A 17306-nucleotide genomic window follows, 5' to 3' on the forward strand; every position below is an offset into this window, starting at 1 on the left:
CCATTCTGTCTGCTTAATTGTCTTCTGCATTTATAGACCTTGGCTTTTGCTGAAGGCATTGTCCAAAGGTGTGGAAGCATCTTTGGCAGCCCCTGCCTGTTCTTCTAGTGCAGGATTCCTGGCCATGAAAACTGCCTCTGGAGCCCAGGAAATCTTTAACTTGCTTAAAACCAACTGACTCTGCAGAAAAGATTTTTAAAAAGTAAAGAAAGCATGAAGGATAAGAAAGTCTCTTCGTCATGAAGGCTTCCTCTATATAGACAATATTGAATCAACGCTTCTCATGTGAGCTCCTCACTGAAGACCAGTTATCACACTAATCCCCCCTGGATCATTAAGTGCTGTAAACCCTGGAAAGTGGACTCTTCTGCAGAAGGCTTATGCCATTGCTTTGTTGCACTAGAACGAGGGAAGGAGGGAACCTGGCGGCTGCCAGGATAGGGAGGAGGAGGAGAGAAATAAGTTATTTATTTTTGCTGTCAAAGCTTTATTTTGTGTGATGATGTGATTCTGGATCAGAAGAGTTGACTGGAATTCTCAGTTGTTTCACCTTCAGTGATGTTGGTAATGAATCGTCCCTCGGCTGCTTTGAAGTGATAATACTTCTTTAACTGGAGAGGTTATTTTTTTATGCAAATAACAAGTCTAAATGTCTGGAAGGAAAGATATAAATATTTATATGTGTGTTTATAGATGCTAGATGTTCTATTTTCTCATTAAAAAAAGAAAACAAAAAAAACTTCAGCTTTATTTTCTCAAGGGTATACTTTAAGTATATACACACTCTCTTAGAATCAGCCCCACTCTTTGTCAATATGAAACTGTACATGAAGGCCTTAGGCTGATGCTAAAGACCTGCCATACTTTCCAGTCAGTCATATACATGTGAAATGGCTAAATCTGAGAACTAGATAGGGTCATGGGTATGAATCTTGGCTCTGTCATTTCCTACCTGAAGAATCTTGGGTAGAGCTGTGAACAGGATTTTTTTCATCTGAAGCCAAACCAAGGATTGGGGGGTGGGGATGGAAGAGAGATACACCATGAATATATCAGTCTGACAGGGTTGGACAGCAGTAGTGGTACAGAGAAAACGGTCTAGCAGGCAGTGAATGGGGTATGTGTACAAAGGACAGTCCATCCCTGAGTCCTGCCAATGTCTCTGAAGGGTTTGGTAGTCATAGTAGCCCTGGGGGAGGACCATACATGGCGGATCATGCTTTCCCTCACTACTATCAGAGACCTGGTGCAAAGCTCTAGTTAATTTAGCCTTGTTATAGCTCTGATCTTTTACGAGACATGACTCTGGGGCTCAGTCTTTTCAACTGTAAAGAATGGGGAAGAATAATACTTACACTGCCTACTTCACAGGACTTGTGTAGGGAAAGTATTTTGTAGACTTTAAAACTATATAAATGCCAGTTGTTAATTATCTGTAAAATAAGAGGGTTAGACTAGGTCAGAGGTGTCAAATATGTGGCCCGTTAACACTACCAGATGCAGCCCCAACCAGATAAAAATGTGATTAGGAATATTTAACAAATAAGTAAAAAATGCAGCAAAACATAGATAACATTACATTTTAAAACTAAGTTAAGGGATCTTTATGTATGCATTGACACCCCTGGACTAGATCTCCAAAGTATCTTCCAGTGTTGAGTTCTGTAACCCTATTATCTGGTCTGGGCACTTGTCTTCATATACATAAATGACTAGCCATTCTGAACTTTCGAGTTTTTTGTTTCTGTTAGGGGAAAAGGGGAAGCATGTTGATTTTTTTATTATTGTCAAAAAGTGGGATGCTCTAATAGGCTAGAAATTTTTGAGAAAGTAGCCAAAGGTCTCTGGATGGAAATCAAGGCATCGTTTGAAGAGAAGAAGATGCTCAAATGCCTTCCTCTCAGTTCAGAGGAAGATGCCTCCATTTCTTTCTCCCCTCCAGACCGTACAGGCTGACCCCATTCCTGTTTTCCTGGAATCTGGTGGTAGCTGGGTTTTGGTACAGTGTGATTCTGTACTACAGAGTGACAGCATTCAGGGTGCTTTAAGCCACTCTAGGTGCTGACTCACATTGCTGGAACATGACACCCCTGGAAGACTGATGATTTTTCTAAGCTAGATCATTCTCCCATTTTCTTTTTCTTGCCCTTTTGGTAAATCATTATGCTTAGAGGGGTTGCTTTTATTTGTACACCTGACCAAAACTCGTATCTTTTAGTTTTCCCTCTCTTGATAAAAATAATATCTGGTAATTTGTTTTTGTGTGGTCCTGTGATTTAATCCTCATAGGGAAATTCCCTTCACTGATTCAGACCAATTCATGGGGGGACCTTTTAAAGAGTTAGCTGGGGCACTGAGAAAATGTACTCATGGTTACACAGCTAATAACAGAGGCAAGATTGGAGCTTGGGTCTTCCTGGTTTTGTCGATTCTGATAAACTACCTTATAATTGTTTTTGTTTTAAGTTTCACCTTCCTGTGAGGTTAGTGGGGTAGGTATTTTGTTATTCTTGGTCTTCTTTCACCTTGAACCGTCCCCTTCCAATCTTCAAGCCTGCCTTTCATTTGCAAGCGGCTGGGATGTGGGGAAACCCAGGAAGCTACAGACAATTCACAACTAAAGTTAACTCCTCTATATACATATACAGGACATTCCCATTGTTGACCTGAAAACTTGGTTAAAGAAAAGGCAACAGGCTAAATGCATACATTTTATGATTTAATTAATTAATCAGTTCCCCATAAAGAAAACAGTTACATAGCGCTATGGAGTCAGAGGTGACTGACTACCTAGTACAGAAATCATCTGTCTTAAGTACATTTTGTCGTGAGAAAGAAACTCTCCTAATTAAGCAAATCATAAATTGAGTAAGACGGGACAATTAACAAAGCAATGTCAGTCAGGCCTTGGGATTCCAGGCTGGGTAAGCATATGTCTCAGTGATAAGAAAAGAAATCCCACCACTAGTAAGTGGCAGGCTTCCTGCCCTAAACAGATAACTGACACAGGAAGGGGCAAACAATGTTCAATAGAAACCCAGGATGCCTATATTTTCTTTACCATTAATATGCCATAACATAGTATGTGTCTATAGATAATAAGATATAAAGGGAAGTCCCATTATTTAAGATAGTATCTTAGGTTAAAGGTCTCCCAAGGAATGCAGTCAGCTTTGGCTGGCTTTTGCTGACATAGGAAGAGGCATTCTCTGAGTTTGCTTCAGAGAGAACAAAGAGATTATTCCAAAATTTTATATTAAATATTATCACCATGTATCTCATTAATACCCGATGATGGCCCACCAGCAAAAATTCCAAGGGCTAAAGATTCCAAGGACAATTCTTCCAAGAAGCTAGTTCAAAGAAACAGACTGGGTAGCAGTTAGGTGAGAGGTAAAATTATCTTAGGGTGGGACCAGGTGAAAAAGTCTTATATCATGACATAGCTTCCACTTCTCTCTCCCGGAACACCATATCTACTTTCTTTCATGTTAGCAGGAAAATGTCTAGGAGGAGGAGTTTAGTTTAACTGGATTAACTAGGCATTAATAATGGGCCTTTGGCTCCCACCCTTCCTGTTTGAGATATGCACTGTCCAGGCAGATACCCAGCAGTTGATAGACATTCATGATGCATATTTGTCCCTCCCAAATTCCATCATTCACCATTGCTGCATAAAGAAACACCATATTTGGAGATTTTTGCCTCACATTTTTCTGTTCTCCCCCCCATTCCCCCGAATTCCTAGAAAATCAAGTATTTAGTGAGTCCCTACTATGCACCAGATAACTATGTTAGGTACTAGGGAATACAAGAATGAAATACCCACTCTCAAGGAACTTATAATGGGGGAGAAAACAAATAACTAAAAATACAGCATAATTACTGGTTCTTCCAAAAATATACCTTGCATAAGGTGAATAAATGCAAATCTATAGAAAGTAGTTAAATTCAAGTTAGTTTAGCTGGGGAGGGAATTGAGGGGATTAGGAAAGGCTTCCAAATCCTAGGACAATGGAGTTGTAAATTATGTTGACTCACCTAGGAGCAGAGAGGTCACATATGCTTTTAAAAGTAGTCTGCCAAGGCAGGCAACATGTTGCAGTGGGAAGGGTGAAGCTGGACTTTTGCCCTAGTATAGAAAATGTGGAGACTAAGAAAGTTAGCAGATTGAGAGAAAATTAACTTCTGTTGCATAGGAGATGGGATCTCAAAAGCTAGCCAAGCGATGGTGAAGTAGTTTGGGTTACAGGGACAGAAGACTGAAGTTTCTTTGTTCTATCCCTGTCTCCTGTCCCTTAAAAAAAAAAAAATTCCCTCCATCTTTACCCTGTCCTCTCTCCAAGGCTTCACCTTTCTTACAAGGGGACCAGACCAACTTCTACCTCCTCCCTCCCCAATCAAGGTTGAGTAAAGAGCCTGGTTTGTTTCCTTTAGGTTATGTGAGAAGGAACCTCCCCAACACTTAATCTAGTGGAATACAAAGAGCATGGACCTTCAGATCTCATAGGCTGAACTGGATGACCTCTGGGGTCCCTTGCAGCTTTGAAATTCTTGTCTTCTAAGCCACTGAAGCAACAAATTCACCCTCCCACTCAACTGAGTTTCTGTTATTTCTGATATTTCTACATCATTACAAAGTTAATTTTAGGGCACATTCCATATCCCTTGCCCCAGACAGTGTTTGCCGCATGAACTAAAATTCCCAGATATGGCTCTGGGGAAGAATACAAATTTTGGAATCAAAAGACATGTGTTTGAATCCTGACTTGGTTCTGAATCCTGATACCACTACCACTGCTACTACCTACTGCTTAATTCCTGTGTGACCTTGGGCAAGTCACTTTAAACCTGTTTGGACCTCAGTTTCCTCATTCAGCAAAAGAGGACTAGGTGACTTCTAGGCACCTTCTAAATCTATAGTCCTAGGATTCTAACTTCCCTGCCTGGTGGAACAGGGAAGATATGGCTGCTGGCAGCTTAGGGGCAAAGTCCAGAGGAGGAATTCTGTCTTTGGGGAAAGAATGTATGTCAGCTGTCAGTTTGGTGGCCACCTGTGGCTCAGATATCAAGAGGTGGTAAGGGCATAACCGCAGTCACCCATGTTCTGGTAAAATCAGCCTGCGGGCCATCTTTCGCACCTAATAGGCTGCTAACCTCAGAGTCTGCCTTTGCTTATGGTGTTGGCAGGTTTATTGATAATGCAAAAACGCACCACCTTCTGGTTAAACTGGTGCTAACAAGGCCATGGCCAGGGGTTTCATTGTTGTATGGCTTTGTTCTCTTTTTCCCTGGCCACTCCTTAACCAGAGCTGTTAACTAGAAATTCTTTTACCTGGGGCAAAACTAATTCAGGGAGTTGTGTGGGGTGGGGGAGGAATGCCAAATGTAGTGTCAGTAAACAGGATGGTCTGACCAGGGGAACTGGGGGTGACAGTGACAGGGGAACTGGGGGTGACAGTGACAGCTCAGGCAACAGTTTGCCCGTCAGAGCAGTTGCATTGGGAGAGGAGAAGACCTGTTCACCAAGAAATACTATCTATGCCCACTTTGGGATGGGCCCCAGACAAGGAATATTCTGGTGACAGAACCTGGTAAGGAAGCAGGATTGCACAAGCTAGCAGAGGACTTTGAGATGTGAAGTAGTGGGGTAAAGGTCCTGAAGGAGGAGGGAGAAGGTGAGGATCCCCTCCCAATCACAAAATGTAGGTGCTGAAGTAAAGCCCTGGTTATCTTACCCTAGTTAGAGTTACTGTTTACAAAAGGGACAGGTGCACCTTTCCTTCCTCTAAAGAAACATTTTAATGCCTAAATCCTGCAGACAGTAGCACAGATGGCTGGTTATTCTTATTAATACATGCTCTAAGTACAAGGCAGGACACTCACCTTGCATGGAGGGGTGGAGGGAAGTGCCAAGCCAGGATACAGTGTTTCTCTGTGGCTCTCCATCCCCCTGAACCATGGTAAACACCTGAGGAGCCCAGAGGTGCTGACAATGCAAAATGGTTCCCCAAAGGGTGCTGAGATACCACATACCTCAAGTTCTCCTCAAAAATAGATTACTTCTCCTTTTCCAAACTCCGCCCTCTGCCTCTCTCCCTCCCAGAACTCTGATGGACCAGTCAGAAGAAGAAATACCAGCAAAAAATGTCTTGACTGGAACCCCATCAGGAAGTACCTCATAGCAGAGGTTTTCCCAGCTGACTCCACCTTCCCTCAGATTATTGCGTAGCCAGTAGGGTTTCCTATCAAGGTCGGAGGACCAAGGAAATGGGCTGACTAGCACATTGAAGGCTAAATTATAGCCAAGCTGGAAGCTCCAAGAACAAACTGAGAGGTAAGAAGGCTTTGTTATCCTAAGGGGGAGTATGGGGAAGTGTGTAAGTGAGGGAAGTGGGGGAGGGGAGGAAGTGGAGGAGGGATAGTTGGCCAGAAGGAATTAATTTAAAGCAAGGGAAGGTCATTAACCTCTCGCTGAGTAGTCTAATAGGACAGATGCACAATTAGGGACAGGCAGTTTGACACAGTGGAAAGAGTACTGTGTCTGGAGCCAGAGGAATGGAGTTCAAATCCTATTTCTGAAACTTTCTACCTGTGTGACCTTGGCCATGTCACTTAACCTCCTTGGTCCTCCGTTTCCTCATATGTAATATGAGGTTGGACTAGATGACTTCTGAGGTCCCTTCTGGCTCTAAGGCTCTCTCTAGGATCCTATGATAGGGGGTTTCACGTACCCCGGGAGCCAGTCAAGCCAGTCGCTACCAGGCAGGACCAGAATCTTCTGTGTTTATTTCCTCTCACACCTGATTAGAATGCTGGATTTCAGATGTTTCATATCTACTTGGTACCTTGAATCAAATTAAATGTCACAAAGTTGGGTGTGGTGCACTTGGATTTTGGTCCAACAAGAAGACAAAAAGAGTTAGAGTGTTCCCTGTGCCAGTTTCCCGTTGAGTGTAAGAATCAGCTCTCATTTTGACGGAAGTCCCATATGAAAAGGAAGGATAGGAGAAAGTTGAGAAACTAAGATGAAAGGTCATTTGCAAATTCAGTCAGCCAAGGCAGCTTGGAAAGGATTTCAAGGGTAACCTGGATAATTTGAGTCAAAAATTTGCTCTGATCAAAACCAGCAGAGGTTAGGCACTGTGCTAAGCACTGGGGATACAAAAAGAGGCAAAAAGCAGTCCCTGCTCCGAGGGAGCTTACAAGCTAATGAAAGTCTCTGTCTCCCTTGTTTTGTCCTTCCAATCGCTTGTGTGCCTGCTGAGGGGAGGGATAGCCTTTGCAAAGTTTCTCCTCCTGCCTCACTCAGCTGGTAAGGATCTTCAGCTTTTCTGGTCAGTGGAGAGGAATTTACAGAGCTTGTAAGAGTAACAGACATAGTATTCTAAAAACTAGGATGAATTACGAAAACAATCTCACTCCTAGAAAACTGCTCATGAAACTCACCTCCATCCTCTCAGGTAGAGGGGCGAGGGACTGTGGGTGAGGGAAGTGATAATGCCACTAGATGGGACACTTTGTTAGCTCTGCTGAAATGTTGGGGTTATTGGTTGGGGATGTGGAGGGAGGACAGATTAAAGGAAAATAATTGTGGTATAAAAACAAAAGGTAACAATAAAACTTTAAAAAAAATTAGTGTACACAAAACTGCCCACAACGGCTGCAAAGTGTGCCACTATATGATCTTTTCAAACCCCTGTTTCCAGGGGGTTTGGAGTAAGTCATTAAGTTAGTATTTTCACTGAGTTTATAAAGGTAAAGTTCAGAACAGGAAAATATCCTGAGAACTATAGATTATTAGAGTCTGTAGTTAGACAGATTAAATAGAGTCTTGAGATAATCCAGCCAACCACTTTATTTTATAGATGAGGAAACCACGCCTCTGTAAGTTTACATGTCTTGGCCATAGCTCTTCAGTGGCAGAACCAGGACATGAGCCCAGGTCTTATGGAGGCCATGTGTAGTTTCCCTTCTAATGCACTATGGTATCTCTTTAAGAGACCAGTAAGGTGGATATGCCATGTGCTTCTAAAGTCTTTTTTTTTTTTTTTAGAGAAACTAGGCTAGCTCTATAAGAAAGCAGACTAGGGGAAATGAGTGTCTGAATAGCTATATTTAATACTAATACAGCACTCTTGCTTTCTGCTGAAGGCCCAGGCTTAATGACCTGGCTTCTCAGGTGACAGGGATCATAAAAAGGAATATTTCATCACTCCATAGCCAGGCAACGAGAAAGGAAAAATGCAATGGAAAAGAATTAAAGGAAATGAGTCTGTTGTAAATCAGAGAGCAGAGATAGCTGTGTCACTGCCTCACTCATAAGGAAGTAGCCTTGTGCAGCTAATTTCCTTTATTAGCTGTAAATAGTGGGAAGGTTACTTTCAAAATGTGGAAGGCTCCCCAGTGCCCACAGGGACAATTGAGGGACAGAAATCAAGTGGGCCAAGTATTTATTAATGCGCCCATCACATGCCCAATGCTTAAAATTTTGTTGGGAACACATTTAAAGTAAATGGAATGGTGCAGAACAGATTGTGTGGCAGATAATTCTTGCCAAGGTCAATGAGGCTGGAGAAGGCTTCTTTGCTTAGACCTCACACAGTACTTCCTCAATACTAAATCATGGCAGATTGTGTTTTCTAATCATGTGTTTGTGTCATCCCCCAACTGGAGATGTCCCTACTGGACTGTGAACTCCATAGGCTCAGGGATGTATCTCCCCCAACACCTAACAAAGTGTCCCAGATACACACAAAGCTGTAGCAGGTAAGACTAATGGTCACTGGTATAGGAAAGGATGTTTTCTCCCCATAGGGAGACATCCATCTTCCCCTTGGGAGGGAAGGTTGTCTCTTGACTGCCAGTGATTTCCTAAAGAGCCTTCTAAGGACTACCCCAGGAAAGAAACCCATCTTGTTTGGATGTGGCTACCTTGAAAGAAGAAATAAATCCACCCGTCCAAATCCCAAACTCCTCCCCAAGAGACCTGTTGCTTTCATGTTCTTCTTCCAGTTCATTCCCTCTCCCCCTACCAAGCTGGTACCATTATACCCTGCTGAGGCATATAACTCCCAAACCACCTGGCCTGGGGGACCAGCATCAGTGGTAGAACAAGTAGTAATGATGTCTTGTGTTGTCCAATCAATTAATTAATAAACATTTATTATGCACTATTGTGTGCCAGGCACTGTGCTAGGCACAGAGGAAACAAAAGAAGCAAGAGACAGTCCCTGCTCTCAAGGAGCTTATGATCCAATGGGAGTCTCTATCTTCCTTGCATTGTCCCCAATCTTTCCAATAAAGTTTTCCCTAGATATTGGAATTCCCAGGTATAGTTTATGCCTATTCTTTTTTTTAATTGAATTGCATGAGTTGGAATGTAAGTTGACTAATTGGTAGTCTAGACTGAGCAAAGGGAAATTGGAGTGGGCATTCCAGGCAGCAAGCCCTTCTGACATTCGGAAGGCATCTGTCTTTGTATCTTCTACAGCCACAGGTGCATCTAGGATAACCACCCCTGACCTCACTGTGCAGGTAGCTCTTGCTGAGTCTTCAGGCATACGTGATGGGACACATTCTGGCTTAAACAAAGATTTGCCTGGGAGCAGTCACCTTCTAGCTTGGGATCATCTCAAGGTGATAGCTTAGTTCTTTTTCTATCTGGAATCGTTAACCAAGGAAATGGCTCAGTTTTGTAATTTAGCGGGAAGTCAAAGTTTACCAAGGATTATAGACCTGGAAGGGACTTCCTCATCTTACAGATGAGGAATGTGAGGCCCAGGGTCACACAGATGCTAAACATCAGGGACAAGAACTGATCCCAGCATCTCAAACTCCAGAGTCAATACTCTCTCCACTGCCCCAGAGGAATTTGCCCCAGAGGTGGTTTAATTGGTGTTCAGTAACTGGGCACCTGCTTTTAAATATGTTTGCATGTCACTGCTGGGTCCCAGTCCAGCAGGTATGTGCAGACAGGTTTAAATTAAAGAGGGGCCTAAGAGGTAGTACCTGAGTATTCTGGAGTTTACATTCTATGGAGGAAACAGCACATATGTTTATACAAAATAAGTACTAGGTACTTTTGCTGGGGGATGCCATCTCCTACAGCAGCTGGGAAGATTGTGAGGGGCTCTCCAGAGAGCTGAGTTTCAGAGGAAAATGGGATTCCAAGAGACAAAAGTAAAGAAAGAGAATTCCAGGCATAGGGGACAGTCAGTACAAAAATGAGGAGCCAGAAGATGAAGTATCTGGTGTGAAAAATATGCCAGTTTGACTAGCCAGGGATGAGGAACCTGCAGCCTGGAGGCCACATGAGGCCCTCTAGGTCCTCAAGAGTAGCCCTTTGAATCCAAAATTCGTGGAACAAATCCCATTAATAAAAGGATTTGTTCTATAAAACTTGGACTCTGTTAAAAGGCCACACTTAAGGACCTCTAGGTCCTCAAGAGTAGCCCTTTGAATCCAAAATTCATGGAACAAATCCCATTAATAAAAGGATTTGTTCTATAAAACTTGGATTCTGTTAAAAGGCCACACTTAAGGACCTAGAAGACTATATGTGGCCTTGAGGCCACCCTTGGGCTAGACTATAGCGTGTGTTAAGGGCAGTCAGTGAGTAAGCTTGGAAAGCTTGTGAAGGGTTTTAGCTATCATATAGATGATTCTCTATTTTATACTAGAGCCAGTAAGGATTCACTGGAGCTTACTGAGCAAGGAAATGACATGGCCAACCCTGAGTTTTAGGAAAATCATGTTTGCCATATTCTTGTGGATCCCTCAAGAGACCAGTGCCATTCCTATACCAGGAAACCAATTCTTGTTCTGTTAGGAACCCAAGAGGCAGAACTAGTCAAGGACAGGCCAGGGGTAACCAACCTCCTCCCTTCTGCCAAAAATCACCCACCAAGACCCACACCCAGAAACCAGGAGAGGCCCTCTTCTACCATTCTGAGGCTGATCTGACTCCATGTGACCACCAGGGGTAAGGCCATCCAGGATGTACAGTTTTCTAACGACGAGACTCCCTGAGTTTCACAACAACTCACACTGTCTGGAAATTCTTCTTTCTATCTACCCTGAATCATTCCATCCATAGTTTAAGCCCACTTGTATTTTGTCTCATCCTCTAGAATGCTTTGCCACTTCCTGTATTGAAATCTTTTATATCTACCTCAGGATGGGGGTGAATGGAAAGAGGAAGAATGTATATTCTAGAAAATTTAGGGGGTTAGTAGAAAGGCATCAAGCCCTTAGACTTGCCACATCCAGGAAAGTGAGAGCACGCATACGCGCACATACATGCTACTGGATGTGGGTGTCACTCCTTAATCTCTGTAGTAGCAAGAACATATAAAGGGATGGCCCCATAGAAGTGGTAAGTGTTCTATTGAGATGAAGGCTGCAGCCTTGGGTGCTAATGACCACCCTTGCTGGGTCTAGTGAATGCTTGAGTAAAAGCAACCTTAAAGGGCTGTATGCATGTGTACTATGGTTATTCTTGTAATGGGGAGCCCTAGGAGCATGGCTGAGGAGAGGGTGAGAGGAACAGAACAGCAGTTTGTCCTTCTCACCTACATGCATTCAGGGAGGAAAAAAGCAAAATGTAGAGTCATTGGAATCTTTTGTAGACACACATATCCAGTTCCAGCACAGCAGCCAATCACAGGACCTATCTTTTTCTTTTTTCTACACAATACTTGGTCAGGAAACAGTCTTAGAATGGCAGCATATGCTCAAAAGTGAAGAACTAGGCCCCTCCTGTATCATCAAGTACTTCCAGAAGTAAGCTCACCATTGGCCTGCACCCAGGATTGGCCCGTCATTGGTCAGTCCCCCATTATTTTATTCTAAGTTGTCAGAGGAAAGGGTATCCTCCCCATGAATCAGTCTTTGACTATTGAAACCCCATGACCATTGTTATCTTTCCTGCACTCCCCATCTTCTGACTTCAAATTCTGCACTCAGTAGCATTGTCCATTAAAGAGGTTCCCTTTGTCTTTCTCATCCCTGCTCCCAAAGTGCTGGGGGAAGGGGGGGCAGGATATTCCCATTGCCCTCTGGGGAAACCTTTCCCCAACCCCTCCCTCTCCAACCCCGGATTCTGGCTAGTCTAACCACATTCCCCAGAGAATTAGATCAGAGATTTTCTCTAATTCCTTTCCCCAAACGCCTGGATGAAAAAGAAAGGGTAAGACTAGTCAAAGCTCTTTGGACAGACTGAAGGTGAGGGATGAATGTGATTGACATGTCAAAGAATTGGCGAAACAGAAATTGGCAGGTATAAATGACACAATGCTAAGTGAGAAGGATCAAATATATGATGTCCTGGCCAGACAATGAATATCCTCTGTGTTTGTGTCCCCTGTACGTGTCTACTCTTCTCACGAATAGTGAATATATTTCTAAGGAGATTGAGCCACAAAGTTTCTAAAGAAGGGATCTCCTCTTCCTCTTCCCCTTTCTTTTCTTCCTCTTTTCTTCTATTTCATTAACCATCTTTACTTTTAACTACTTATGTCCTCTAGTAGAGACTCCTAAGCTATCGTGAGTGAATACAGAACCATGGAGTTCCTTGAACCTGGGATTGCTTTTCTGGGGGTCCATGTCCCAAGTGCTACACTCACATTGCCTCTTTGGACTGGGAAAGCACAGAAGCGTCTAGACCCTTCCAATTTACCCACTTTAAAAACATATTTTTCATCAACCCTCTCCCTCCTTCTAACTCAAAAACTGATCCTCTAAAGCATTATTCAGAGACACAGGATGGCCCTACAGTCCTCTACCTTGTTCAGACCAAGAATGAGATTTTGCATTTAGTCCTAGGCTCTGCATTTTACAAAGGCCACTGGCAAATTGGAGAGGGTTCAGAACAGGGTTAGAGGATCACTATGCAGGCAAGAATTGGTTGAATTCTATTCAGCAAACTGAATGTGTGCCTACTGCATGGAAGACATTATGTTAGGTACTGGTAGTACCCTCAAGGTGGTACATTCTACTTGCAGCATACAAGATTCTGAGGATATTCAGCTTAGAGAAGAAAAATCTTAGGGCAGACAAAAATCACTATTCAAGAATCTAAAGGCAGTCATAAAATAGAGATTATAGCATTGTCCTATTTGACTAGGAGTAGGAGCAATGAGTGGATATTTCACCGACTTGAAGTGGGGTTATCTTTTCTCAGTTAGAGAACAAGACATGCATGGATGATGATCCAACAAAGGAGACTGAGAAGTGCTTAGACAGTTAGGAGGAGACACCAGGGTCATAAAAAGGCACAGAAGAGGCCCAACTCTCCCACACATACCCCAGCAATGATCTAAAAAGGGTGCCATATCAAAAATTATCAATCTGAAGAGAAGCATTCGTTATCTCCTTATCTGTGGCCCATGATTAGGGTGCTTTGAGGAGAGTATAAAAACGTAAAAGAAAAGGCAAGGGAAGTGAGCATCATGTGAAGCCCACTTTCATCTGAACTGGACAATGGAGGCTTGAAAACACAAGCATGCACGTGTGTACATAAAGTATTACGTAAATACAAGCTAATAGGATGCTTCAGGTGCTCCAGAGAAATAAACAAAGAAAGTACATTATGCTTAAAAGCACTATGGGTAATGAAACAACATCAGTATGTAATATAATGTGTACCAAATGTCCTGGCATCTAAAAAAAGAAAATCGAAGTTAATAAGATTATAAGAAGAAATAAACAGCAAAAGTCAGTTTGGGAGCTTCAATGTACTCCTCTCAAACAAAGATATATTTACAACAAAAGATAAACAAAAAAAGAGCTAAGGATGTTAGAAAAATTAAATACCACATGATAGATCTTTGGTGATTAGTGAATAACAATAGGAAAGAACTTAAAATTTTCTCAACTATGCATGGCACTTTTACAATAATTGTCCTAGGGCACTAAAAATCTCATAAACAAATGCAGAAAAGCAAAAATATTCAAATCATGCTTAGCTCGACCATACTGCATTAAAAATTGTAATTAACAGAGGACCTTTCATGAAAGGGTTCAAACTTAAATGATAACTAAATAACCAAGCTTGAAGAATTTATGGATCAAAGAACAAATCAGAGAAAGGATCATTTTATCAGAGTGAATGACATTGAGACGGTATCCCAAAGTTTGAGGGATGTGGCCAAAGGAATCCTTTTATATCACTGAAGCTCAACAAAAGAGAGAAAGAAGAAATAAACAAATTGGATATACAACTAAAAAAACAAAGTATCAACAAATGGAAAAAAAAAAACCCTAATCTAGTCAACAAGCATGTATTAAGTGTTTAAGTATTAACTAGCCAGGCACTGTGCTAAGCACTGGGAATACAGATACATACAGAAAGATCTTCCTGCCCTCAAGGAGCTCACATTCTACCAAGTGAAAAAGCGTCAGGGTAGAGAAGAGATGAAGGTACTAGGCTAGAGAAAGTCTAGGAGAATCAGGAGTGCAGCTTAGAAAGGAATGGAGATAAAGTTGGCCTCAGTGATCTCCTTAAAATGAAAGTTTTAGGAGGAGCCAGCCAAACTGAGAAGAAGGTGTTGGGTTTCCAAGTGTGAAGTCTAGAGGTGGAGTAAGCTTCCAGGGTGAAGAAGCTTCTATGGCACAGGAGAGAAAGTACAGTTCAGAGAGTCAGGAGAACATCGTGGAGAGGAATGAATGAACTAAACATGAAAATAGAAATTCTGAACATAAAAGGTGAACAAAACTGAAAGAAAACAATTGAACTGACACAACTGTGCCTTGTTTTTCTAAAGTAGATTTTACTGATACTTTCAGTTTTTACGTGAGTCATTTCCAGATATACTTCTCCCCCACCCTCCATTCCACTGATGTCTATTGGAGCAAAGAAACATAATTAAGTAATACTACATGGCGGCCACACCTCCTCCCTTATGTGCCTGCACTCCACCTCTCTACTATCTCTGCATCTCTAACAAAAGTAGAGGAAATTATTTCCTAATCTCTTCTATAGGGCCAAGATTGGGCACTATAATTACAAGTGTTTGCCTTTGTTTAAATGCTCTTTTTGCTTACGTCGTTGTAAGCATTTTATATAGTGTTTTCTTGGATCTGCTTGCTTTAGTCTATATTACTTCAAATGGAGTCTTTCCATCTCTGAATTTCCTCATATTTATTGTTTCTTATGGTTCAAATATTGTTCTGTTTACCTTTTTGTTGTTACTGTTGTTTGTTACCACAAAAAGTCTTCATATAAATATTTTTGGATATATAGGACCTTTCTTTCTGCCTTTGCCTTTTTTGGGGATATATATTTGGTAATAGGATCTGTGGATCAAAGGATATTAACAGCTGAGGGACTTTTCTCCCAGTCAGTTTTTCAAAACCATCTCCCAAGTGCAATATAAGGGCAAAAAATCCTCAATAAGTCTCTCTCTTTTTCCTTAGCTGCCACTACTCTCTCCCCATAGACTTGTCTTACTCTTTGCCTTCCTTGGATCTGTGTTGTTAACAGCCCCACCCATGATCATGTAGCATCATTGTAATAATACCAACTCACATTTATATAACGCTTTAAGGTTTACAAAGTACATTTATAGGTAGCCCAATTATTATTTCCATTTTGTTGATGAAGAAATTAAGGACCAGATGGTGCCATGCTTAAGGTCACATGGATAAGAAAGTCGACATTTATCAGGCAAATTTTCAGTCATTATTTGGATAGTGTTCATGTGACTCTGATCCCCTTTCAAAAAAAAGAAGCCAGTACCTGCCAGCTCCCAAGTTTCCCTGCTGCTGCTCCTCCTCCAGGTAAACTGCTCAAATTGGCAACAAATTCCTTTTAATACATCTTATCTAAGTCCTAAATGTCAAAATGACTTATATGTCTCAACTGCTTTCTGGGTCCAGGAAAATCTGAACTTTAATCACCACTTTCCACTGTAACTTTTCTAATGTCTGTAGACTGCTGACAACTTTGTCACCTTCCACTTGTGTTTCCATTTAGGACACTATTTTTCTGGATCCTTTTTAATGCTAGTACCTTCCTTCTGTTGATTATCTCTAATTTATCCTATCTATATCTTGTTTGTGCATAGTTGTTGTCTCTTGTATTACACTTGGATCTCTTTGAGAGCAAGGACTGTCTTTTGTTTTTCTTTGCATCCCTGGTGCTTAGCACACTGCCTGACACATAGTAGGTGATTAGCAATGTTTACTGGCTAACTGACATGTGACAAAGATCCTCTCTATTCATTAAATCCCCATGGTGATTATCCAGTGACCTCATGCATTCATATACTGTTAAAGGTTAAGTTTTCTATTTTAAATACATACAACCCTTCCAATGCAGGACCTATGAAGCTCTTTAGCACCCCTTTTTGCATTTCTGTGTCTGACCCCCAGAGCTAGAACTAGCACGGTCAACCAAACCTTTTGTCCCAAGTACCAACATGTAAGGTAATGTGCTTCCTCCTGCCTGGCAGAACATCAGCTTGCCAACCTGTTCCCATGACTAGCCTCTGTGCAAATACCCCCATCCCCAGGTTCACATAACTGTCAAGTATTTTCCCTACGTGTTAGCCTGGCCTGGGGCCAGTACCACACAGATGCTGGAGAGGGGGGAAGGAAGAGAAATCAATTGGGCCTCTCCATCGCAACTTAGTAAACTCAGCCAGCCCTTGCCCTTGGTCCTTATGCATCCTCTGCCCTCCCTTCCCATTGTGCCCTCTAGAATTGTCCTTTATTGGTAACAAACTCCCCTTCATTCTAGGGGTCCTCCTCACACAGCCTTTTCCTGCTACTCATTACCAGGAGTAGCTTTCTCCTGAAGACACCACATCTCTTGGTGCCTTCCTTTAGACCAGATACTCCTTCTCTCTTGCCCCTAGATAACCATGGACCAAGAAGAAAAGATGCCCTTGTCTTTGTTCTCTACCCTTATTTTCTGACTCTTCCTCTGCCATTGCCACTGAGCAATCACCTTTCCTACCTTTACACTTTCTTTAAAGTTCATTGTATTCTATCTAGATCCTTGTGCTGCCATTTGGGGACCACATACTTACTCCCTCCCACTCTCAATAAGTTCAGGGAGCTCAGGGGAATTTCCTTTCCTTCCTCCCCAACATCTTGGCTTTCTATGTCTTCAACCTCCTCACCTCCCATGGCCTCCATCTCCAGGTTACCCTAACCATGCACAGGAATCATTAAATCTTAGACCCCACTCCTTCAACTGAATATGCCCCAGAAACCAGAATTCTTAGGTATGGCTCTGCTGATACATTTGACAATATCTATCTCTGTTTTCCTTTTCTGCAAAATGGGAGGTTAGTTGGTTA

General features: G+C 42.1%; 2 protein-coding genes and 1 long non-coding RNA gene across 13 annotated transcripts in view; 2 read left to right on the plus strand and 1 right to left on the minus strand.

The window, feature by feature from the left end:
- Positions 1-744, plus strand: part of SNAPC4 (small nuclear RNA activating complex polypeptide 4) — a 42204-nt gene extending 41460 nt beyond the window's left edge. For 6 of the 7 annotated variants that reach the window (XM_072632938.1, XM_072632943.1, XM_072632937.1 and 3 more), the window contains one exon: positions 37-744. The gene's annotated coding sequence lies outside the window, so the exon portion shown is untranslated. The remainder of the gene's footprint in view (positions 1-36) is intronic. The other variant, XM_072632940.1, reaches the window with a different exon arrangement.
- LOC140519674 (uncharacterized) lies at positions 464-6382 on the minus strand. Its single transcript, XR_011972263.1, has 3 exons — positions 5887-6382; positions 1356-1433; positions 464-653 (listed from the first exon to the last, which is right to left on the minus strand). It is a non-coding gene; the product is annotated as an uncharacterized lncRNA (long non-coding RNA).
- CARD9 (caspase recruitment domain family member 9) overlaps positions 6224-17306 on the plus strand; it is a 34738-nt gene continuing 23655 nt past the window's right edge. For 4 of the 5 annotated variants that reach the window (XR_011972259.1, XR_011972260.1, XR_011972261.1 and 1 more), the window contains exon 1: positions 6235-6337. The gene's annotated coding sequence lies outside the window, so the exon portion shown is untranslated. Of the gene's footprint in view, positions 6338-17306 lie in introns of all 5 variants that reach the window. The other variant, XM_072632956.1, reaches the window with a different exon arrangement.

Source organism: Notamacropus eugenii, chromosome 1, assembly GCF_028372415.1.
Source record: "Notamacropus eugenii isolate mMacEug1 chromosome 1, mMacEug1.pri_v2, whole genome shotgun sequence".
In the NCBI taxonomy this organism is placed as follows: Eukaryota; Metazoa; Chordata; class Mammalia; order Diprotodontia; family Macropodidae; genus Notamacropus; species Notamacropus eugenii.